Below are 10,526 nucleotides of genomic sequence, written 5' to 3' on the forward strand. Positions count from 1 at the left end.
ATTCACACTAGTCCAGGTTGATTGAGCTTCATAACAGTTTGTCCAATTCCCTTGAAAACCGAAATGTCCCAGACTTCAGTGCTCATCATGGGGAGGATGTGAGCACATTAATGTATTATAAGGCCTGTAATGTTAAACTAGAATGCTCTGTGCAGGAACACAACCCACTGAAGTACACTCCCTGATTTCCCTTTGGGGCAGCATAGCCCTGTGGAGTTTTCGGCAACATGCCATTAGTCTTATTTACTTTTAATGTGACAGAGACAGAGAACACCACACTGCAGCCTTTTATTACAAAGCCTTGAAAAATTGGGGGTCATGCATCACTCTACCTCTCTCTCCCCCCCTCGCTCTGTCTATCCCCGGCATTGTTTCTTCCCTTATCCATCTATCAATTCCAGAGCTTTCAGGGCTGAGGGTATACATTGTCTTAAGTTCACACGTGGCACAAAGAGGCTTCCTCCCCAACACTCACCTCTTATCAGTCTCCATTTTCTACCATAATTCACTTAAAGGTGGCATCTCCAAGTCGACAAATGGAAGAGATTTAATTGGAAAGTGCTATAAAGGAGGTGGGGCTGTTTATTGCCTGCAGTGGTGACTGGAGGAAAGACACTCACGGTGATGGAGATGGAGGCACTGCACAACAGGCTGGTTGAAAAATACTAATGCTTTACCCAGAGGTGAGCTGGTACAGAGCTCAAGCAACTGTGGATATGAGATGCAGCTGTAAAGGTGAGAAAGTGCACAGAGTGCAGCAAATGTCTTCACCTCCACCTCCCACACAGCCCACTGGACCTCATAATAAATGCTATCATATTTGGAGTCTTATATTATTCATCCCTCTCTTGTGGTTAAATTATTTATCAACACATTTCCAGCTAAAGTGAGAGAAAATTGATGATCCAGAGCTTTCACACACCCTGGATTATGGAACTAGAAGAGCTTGGGGCTGTTGAGGAATCCACACCCGAAGTCTAGAATTCTTTCAAACATTGCAATTATTTTTCACTACTCCAGGCACAAGATCAAATCCATGACTGTATGCTTTTGGTCAAGCATAACTGACTTATTTTTTTCATAGAAATTCAGGTAAAGAGAACTTCTCTCTTGTAAGCACAGAAGTAGAAGCCTCACTAATAAATTGTATTTCTGAAAAAAAAGTGGGTGGGATGATAAAAATAGAGATCCATAACAGTTATGAAGTCTCTTGCAAGCCATTACAGTAGCCACAAATAGCTAATGCTGACTAGATAATTAGTCTTGTTGATTCCAAGAGTTAATAATTCAATTATTATTATAATAATATAATAATTCTGGGGAAAACATCAGGGGATAATATTTGAAAGACTGGATGTTGGTAACTTCGGATTTTTTTTAAAGAGGTTCCTGTAGTGACTGGAATTCAAACCAAACACACATTATAACTGTCACTGTGCAGTGCATCATGTGCTTTCACATTCTCCAAAAACAAACAGAATGACCATTTGTAATCTGTTACCAAGAGAATTCCAAAAAAAAAATTTAAAACAAAACAACTGGACTTTTTTTCCCCAAAATTTCAAACTTCGAAAAAAAAGTCCAGTTGTTTTGTTTTCTAACTTTTTTGTAATGACCATGACCTGGATGACAGATAAACTTCACCAGCATGTTACCATGAGAAATGACAGGTGACAAAGGTGACTCTTTAATATGGGGAGCTTGACTACTGGAGTATTAGACAGGTGAGTTAATGAGCACATGAGAGAGCAGGAGCTGAGTGACTGAGAGATGGCACTGGGTAAGTCACTGAGCACAGAAAATAACCACCAGTAAAAAAAAATGGAAATGCAAACTCAAAATCCTAGAGATTGGGATACTGCTTTCCCTTAAGGAACATCATTGCAATGGACTGCATAAACAAAAAGCTAAAAAAAATTAAAAACATCAATTGGCTGGGAGGCTGGCTTGGAGGCTAACTGGAACCTAGGACGAGCATGGTTGGCCAGGGAGACCAATGGAACACATCTGAGCTTGCAGAGATAAGGGAGGGAGCTTCCCAGAAGGCTGCAGGAACCAGTGTTGGAACTCTGAAGACCAGCATTGAGGCTGACAAAGAGTCCCAAGAGAAGGGGCTTGTGACATGGAGACAAGGATATGAGACGGATGGATTGCCACTGTCACCCTCATTGGCAGTGGAATCTTGAGGTGGAGACAGACTGCCCTTGATCTCCTTGGAGAACTCAGGAACATGAGGTACACACCCTTGGGCCAACGGTGAAACCTCATCACCATGAGGCGGAACCTGTGGGGCCCAGTTGGAAAACTCAGGAACATGAATTATATCCCTATGGAGCTCTGATGTGTGGTGCATGCATCTGAAAATGGCAGAGTCGCAAGTAGCAAGCTGTCATACAAGTTTATGACAAGAAGAGGAATGCCTCAGAAGACAGAAATAAGACCAGTGTGGACTTTGGACATTGTTTGACACAATCACCGTGAGGAGCAGAAGAGCAGGTAAAACAGTCTTGCGCATTGACAGTTATTCAAAAAGGGACTTGAGCATTTCTTACCTACCTTTAAGTGATACCAATGTTGAACAAAGTTAACATTGTTTAAAGCTGCCATCATTGCACGGCTACAGCCTAAAGTTATTTTAATATGAAGCGAGATATAATACAGTCATCTGAGTTTTATCTGCTCTAGAGCTGTCCTGTGTGCCATTATCACTATCCACTATCAGTCATTCCCACATATCTCTTATTAAAGATAAAGACACAGCCAGACACCCATCACTGTATTAAGTTGATGTTTTGAAAATATAGCTAAAAAGCATTGAGTAGCATGTCTGTGAAGGAGCTACACAAGTCAATGTTCTGACTCATTAACCAGCTAATATCAGCTTGTTATGTAGGTAATTAGGAAGGTTAAAGTATTCAGACCCTTGCTGAAATTCTGTTTATCTGTAATGTATAAATCTGACCAAGGCAAATTAGTTAACTGTTAGCACTCAATTGGCTCTTGCTTCAAAGCTTATAATTATTATTATGCCCGAGCAGCGAAGCGCTGCCAAGGCCTATTGTTTCTGTAATGTTAATTATTAGGCCCGAGCAGCAAAGCGCTGCGAAGGCCTATTGTTTCTTTAATGTTTCTTCTTCTTATTATTACTATTATTATTATTAGGCCCAAGCAGCAAAGTGCTGCTAAGGCCTATTGTTTCTGTAATGTTAATTATTTTTAGGCCCGAGCAGCTAAGCGCTGCCAAGGCCTATTGTTTCTGTAGTGTTAATTAGGCCCGAGCAGCAAAGCGCTGAAAAGGCTTATTGTTTCTGTAGTGTTAATTAGGCCCGAGCAGCAAAGCGCTGAAAAGGCCTATTGTTTCTGTAGTGTTAATTAGGCCCGAGCAGCAAAGCGCTGCAAAGGCCTATTGTTTTCATAATGTTTCTTATTAGGCCCGAGCAGCAAAGCGCTGCGATGGCCTACTGTTTCTGTACTGTTTCTTACTATTATTCTGCCACCCCAAAGAGGGGCCCTTTTGGGGGCTTTATCATATTCAAAAACTCACCAAACTTGGCGGATGCATGAAGGCTGTTTAAAAATGTTGTATTTTAAGGTTGTCACAACAATCTAAAGAAAAATGCCTCAACAGCGCCACCTAGCAATTTTCAAAGGACCCTTTGCTATTCACTTACTTCATCGTAGAGACATGAAATTTGGTACAATTGCAGAGCTCAACAAGACGCTCAGAATTTACAATTAATGTCATAGTGCAAATATCACAGGAAGTTGGCCATTTTAGATTGAAGGTCTGATTTTGACCCCATTTTTGACGTTTACAGAATATGTATTTGATCAAAATCCTCCCAGGGATTTTGAGTAAGCAGCTCGAAACTCGGTCAGTCATAAGGCATGGCCAATTAAAAGTTATCAAAACAGTGAGTTTTTGAGAATGCTGAAGGGGGGTTAGTACGGGTCAAAGTACACCTACTGTTATATCTCATACACAGAAAGACACAGAGGCACCAAACTTTCTGTGATTGATCATCATCGGGTGTCCTACAAAACCAAATGATCAAATGATGACATAATTTAGGCCACGCCCCCTGACAACAGGAAGTGTCATGTTTTGCTGTAAAAAGTCGCTATATTACCCCTCTGAGCTAATCAACATGAAACTGTGTCCAGAGACAGAAGACATGGTGTGTTGTGGATTCCAGCCCCAAGTGGATTCGATGGAGCAGGGGAGCAGGGGAGAGTGGCGGCGTGGCGAAGTCACCTTAAACGCCGCTGCCATACGTTTGGCTCTGAATTCCACAGTTTTGGGCCGAGCTGCTTAAAACTCACTTGGATGCATCCTTATCCACCCCCGGCAGGAATCCATAACAAACTTTGGTGGGAGTGACCTAATTTCTCTATAGCGCCCCCTAGAATATTTTAAATGATCAGCCCCAAGCCATGCTTTAAGATAGAATTACGAAAGTTAGTACACTCCATACACATGTGGAATATTGCTAAAGTAACACTTTAACAATATTCCAATTGCTAAAGCGTTACTTTTACATTATTACTTTTGGGTGTGTATCCACCAATTTAACTGTCAAACTTTCATAAAAGATGTCTTAATGCAAGAAACGAAACCCTTAAACACATGAAATAACAATTAACTTTAAATAACTAAATATGTTTTGTTAACTTTTACATGAAGCTGGATTAACAGCTGGTAAAGTACCTTTGATTAAATTGGTATACTAATGTTTAAACCAGGGGTGTCAAACATATGGCCCGTGGGCTGGATCCGGCTCACTGAATGATTTAGTCCGGCCCGGTGGCCAAATGCATTATCAATATTCAATGCCTGTATCTCCTTGCTGCATCAACCGATCTGCACCAGATTTTTTGTGAGTCGTGGGGGAGCGCTGCCCAACACGTTTGTGTGTATTGCCCAGTGGACAAGCGGGGAAAAGGCGTGACAGCTTCTGCGGTGGCTGGCGGCCGGCGGTGTGCGAACCCCCATATTTATTTACTGTTTTACATTTATAAAATGTATTACCACCTTTGCCATATTATCATAGACATCTATGCTTTTATAGGAAGTAAAATTTTCTACATATTCTCTATATAGTGTACACCCTCCTGTTGTAATGCCAGGTTTTATTAATGTTCTTTTTTTCATATAGGTGCAGGGTTTTTTTCCCTTTCCTTAATAAAATTTATTTGAAAACTGTATTTTCTTATTAATTACATTGTTTTGACATTAAAATTTGTTTTAACACATTTAAACAGAACACAAATTAGCAGAAACAGATTCCATCTATGGGAGCAAATACTATTTTCTAAGGTCTTTAGTCAACGTGAGTATACACCAGGGGTTAAAGTTCTCTGTCGCTGCGACGGATTTCCGTCATTTGGAAAATTAGCGCAAAATGTTCCGTGTAGACTTTTTATTCAAGATTTTAAACAGAAGCTGTGCTCAACCAATGAAATATGGCAGAGCCAGGACATTAGCCAATCAGAAAGAGAGTTGGGCGGGTCATTGCAAAGCGGAGATCTGCCACTCTGAGGTTTATCGGTGTTCAATCATTTTAACTTTTGGAAGAACATCTCAAACTGACCACAGATGGTATGAATGAAAGTAGTGGTGGTCAAAGGTTTTCTTTGGATTTATGTGAATCAGCAGGTCAGAAAGTTCAGCGGATAGAGCTGACAACAACTTCCCTCGGTAAGTGTGTCTGTCGCTGCTCTTGCAGTTAATTGATGAGTTATTCCCACCTGTGGCCACGTCACCTGTCAGCGTTTATTCCCTCACTTCCAGTAATTTAGCTGATAAACGCGGCGACTAACCAGGGATCTCCCAATGATTCACTGTTATGTTTTATTTAAAACTGAAAGCGTAACGCTCTAGCTCGGCTAATTTAGCATGACACGTTTTTTTTTTTTTGTTTTTTTTTAAGAAAAAGGGTCGGAATATGAAACGATGTCCCGGTTTGACTGTGTCTAATTCGGAAAAAGTAAAAAAAAATAAAAAATCATAAATATTATTCCAACTGCGCTTTTCTGTAACAAAAAAGGCAGAGCTGCAGTGAGAGTGGCTGTCAGTCAATATGCAGCAGCTTCCACCTCATGAGCCGCTGAACCAGGACACTCGTTAAATAAAATGACAAGGATTTTGATGCATACAGATTATTAAGGAAACTACATCAAAAATAAAACAAATAAACTGCTGCAACTAATGCACAACATGGACTGGAGAACAGGTTATAACTGTGTGAGACCAGAGAAAGGCCACGCTCAGAGGGTTTTTGTAGTTATTTGTTATTTTTACACGGAGTGGAGCACCATGTAAAGCGACACTGTAGAGGCGAGTCGCACCAGAAACATGTGAAAAAGCCTCCTGTGGATCTATGGACTCATTTTCCTCCAACCCAAAAACACCTGCCAGACAGACAAGCTACACCAGCCAAGATTACCTTAAACAATATTTAACTTAACACAGAAGTTTAATAACATTTTTCTAATGAAAAATTTTCATCTTTAAAAGCAAGTTACGTTTTTTTTCTGATAAACTCCAAGCAATTTTACTAAACTTTTTAAAAATTTAACCTCCCATCCATGGATTTTCTACACCTGCTTTTCCGTACAAGTGTTACGTCATGCCATATCTGATTGGAAAACAGAGCTTGACTTAACACAGTGTCGTGGAGGAGCTGTTGACCATCTCCAGCAGTCAATGAGCGGGAGGTGGGGACATAGAGTCCATCCTGGACAGGTCACTGGGCTAAAATATAACCATTTTAAAAACTCCAAAAAAGTTAATGCCTATTTATAAACTCATGAGTTCTGATAATTAATTGGTGAGCAATAACGAGCAAAGCAGAGACTGATTATTGTAATGTGCGATCTGTGTCAAATTAAAATGTATGATCTCATGATAGTGTTGGTTATGTGTCCCTCTTTGTTCATGGCTGTTGTTGGCCTTGTATGATCATAGGATTGATTTATATTGAATGTGACAGTGGAGATAATGTACAGGTATGAAGAAGATGATGTAATGATGCAAGCTGCTGTCTTTTGAATTAGCTGCAGTTTATGGAAGGATTTGAAATTGTAAAGTGGAAAGGTGCGTGGACTGTGGACCAGTTTGGCAAAAGTGCAAAGGAAGAACTTGCTTGATGCTGCAAATATGAAAGTTAACCAGGTGATGTTATGGATGTGGAAAGTGAAGGAGATGATGGAGAGGGCTGTCCAGGATGGCGCCAAGGCTCAGAAGCTGGAAGGTGGGAGAGATACAGGAATTGTCAATGCAACTACCAGATTTGGTTAAAGTGGACTTTGCACATTAAGCAAATGAGGTTACTAAGGTGGCATGACGTCCACAGCCCCGGGAAAATATGAACTGACTAGAAAAAATGTTCAGTCAAATTGATTATTTGATTACTTGTCAGAGCTGACCGCGACACACATCTCTCTGGCAAAGCGAAGGATGGAGGAATCTGTTTCTACATCAATAACGGCTGGTGCAACAATGTGTCAGTGCTCCAGCAGCACTGTTCTCCTGACCTGGAATCCTTCATCATAAAATGTAAGCCTTTTTATTCACCCCACGAGTTTGCCTCATTCATTCTGGTTGGTGTTTACATCACGCCGAACGGATTCTGAAATCCGGACACAGAAATCCGGACTCCTTTCTTATTGTCCTTGGTGACTTTAACAAAGGAAACCTTACTCATGAACTTCCTAAATATAAACAGTTTATAAAATGCCCGACCAGAGAGGACAGCATTCTGAATCACTGCTACACCACAGTCGCTTATCACGCCGTCCCCCGTGCTGCACTGGGCCAGTCTGACCACGTCATGGTTCACCTGATTCCAGCTTACAAGCAGAAACTAAAGCTCTGCAAACCTGTAGTGAAGACATCAAAGAAGTGGACCAGTGACGCTGTGGAAGATCTTCAGGCGTGTTTGGATTCTACTGACTAGGACGTTTTCAGGGCTGCAACCACCAGTCTGGATGAGTTCACAGAGGTTGTGGTAGCATATATCAGCTTCTGTGAGGACTGCTGTGTCCCATCACGAACCAGGGTGTGTTACAATAATGACAAACCCTGGTTCACAGCCAAACTCAGAAGGCTAAGGTTGGACAAAGAAAATGCCTTCAGAAGTGGGGACAAATGCAGATTCAGAGATGCAAAATACAAGTTTAGCAAGACAGTGAAACACGCTAAACGGCTGTACTCTGAGAAGCTGCAAAACAAGTTTTCAGCCAACGACTCTGCTTCTGCCTGGAAAGGTCTCAGGCACATAACAAATTACAAGCCTAAAACTCCATGAACGACCATCAGTTAGCAAACGACCTGAACAACTTCTACTGTCGTTTCAACAGATAAAGGGACAGTCCTGCAATCACCCCCCACGACTCCACCCAACAGATCACCTCCACCTCCTCCTCAGTGACAACTCTTTCCATTCATGAGAGAGATTTTAACAAACTCTTCAGAAGACAGAACCCCAGGAAAGCTGCTGGACCAGACTCTGTGTCTCCATCCACCTTGAAGCACTGTGCTGATCAGCTGTCTCCAGTGTTCACTGACATTTTTAACACCTCACTGGTGACATGTCATGTGCCAGCCTGCTTCAAATCCTCCACCATTATCTCTGTTCCCAAGAAGCCAAGGACCACAGGACTTAATGACTTTAGACCCGTCACTCTGACCTCTGTGGTTATGAAGTCCTTTGAGCGCCTTGTGCTTTCACACCTAAAAGAAATCACCGATCCCCTCCTGGACCCCCTACAGTTTGCCTACAGAGCCAACAGGTCTGCAGATGACGCTGTCAACCTGGCCCTTCACCACATCCTCCAGCACCTGGACTCTGCAGGAACCTACGCCAAGATCCTGTGTGTGGATTTCAGCTCTGCCTTCAATAAAATCATCCCAGTTCTGCTTCAGGAGAAGCTCTCCCAGCTAATTGTGCCCGACTCCACCTGCAGGTGGATCACAGACTTCCTGTCTGACAGGAAGCAGCACGTGAAGCTGGGAAAACATGACTCTGACTCACAGCTCATCAGCACTGGTTCCCCCCAGCGCTGTGTTCTTTCTCCTCTGCTCTTCTCCCTGTACACCAACAGCTGCACCTCCAGTCATCAGTCTGTCAAGCTCCTGAAGTTTGCGGACGACACCACACTTATCGGACTTATCTCTGATGGTGACGAGTCCGCCTACAGGTGGGAGGCTGACCATATGGTGACCTGGTGCAGGGAGAACAACCTGGAGCTCAACGCTGTAAAAACAGTGGAGATGGTTGTGGACTTCAGGAAGAGCTCAGCCCCAGCTACCTCCATCACCCTCTGTGACTCCACCATCGACACTGTGGAGTCTTTCCGCTTCCTGGGAACTGTCATCTCCCACGACCTAAAGTGGGAGCTGAACATCAACTCCCTCACCAAGAAAGCCCAGCAGAGGATGTACTTCTTGCGGCAGCTGAAGAAATTCAACCTGCCAAGGACAATGATGGCGCAGTTCTACTCCTCCATCAATGAGTCCATCCTCACCTCCTCCATCACCATCTGGTACGCTGGTGCCACCGCTAAGGACAAGGGCAGACTGCAGCGTGTCATCCGGTCTACAGAGAAGGTGATTGGCTGCAATATCTCATCTCTCCAGGACCTGTACGCCTCCAGGACCCTGAGGCGTGCAGGGAAGATTGTGGCTGATCCCTCGCACCCCAGTCACAGACTATTTCAGTCACTTCCCTCTGGCAGGAGGCTGGGGTCCATCAGGACCAAAACCTCACGCCACAAGAACAGTTTTTTCCCATCTGCTACCTGTCTTATGAAAAAGGCAAAGAGCTGCCCATTAGGGGTGGAACGGTTCACAAAATCCACGGTTCGGTTCGGTTCACGGTTTCGTGGTCATGGTTTTCGGTTTGGTTCGGTAAAATATGTTGATCGTTAGGAAAATCTATTATGTCTTGTATAGTCAGGTTAAAATTGAAAGAAAAAAGCAGTCAGACATTTGATACCTCATTGCGACAGTCTTAGGTTAAAAGTAGGTGATATTCTGGCATTGGAAGAGAGGAGACAGTGCTAGTTCCAACATGTGCTTCATTTATTTGGCAAACAATCTTTAACAAAGAAGCATAGGCTCTATCAAAACTAGACTTAGGTCCCTTTGTTTGAAATTAACTCCAGATAAATTGACATGTTTCAATTTCCTGATTATCAAAACTCAGTTTGTTCTGCAGTGTTTGATATACAATCAAATAAATAAGGCTGGATTTCTTATCAAACTTAAAGTGCCACGGTGTTATCTAAAATAACAAAATAAATAATCCAGTAAATAATCATCAATATAAAATATAGCATAAACCAAACTAACACATACTGCACTGCTTATAAACAACAAGGCTCTGCTCATTCTATTATCATGTTCTTCTGCAAGAAGAGGAGTTTGTCCACATTCTCTGCCAAAAGACGAGATCTACTAGCAGTGACAATGTCTCCTGCTGTAGAGAAAACTCTCTCACTTGGTACAGATGTACCTGGGACTG

Source organism: Fundulus heteroclitus, unplaced genomic scaffold (assembly GCF_011125445.2).
Source record: "Fundulus heteroclitus isolate FHET01 unplaced genomic scaffold, MU-UCD_Fhet_4.1 scaffold_104, whole genome shotgun sequence".
Classification (NCBI taxonomy): Eukaryota; Metazoa; Chordata; class Actinopteri; order Cyprinodontiformes; family Fundulidae; genus Fundulus; species Fundulus heteroclitus.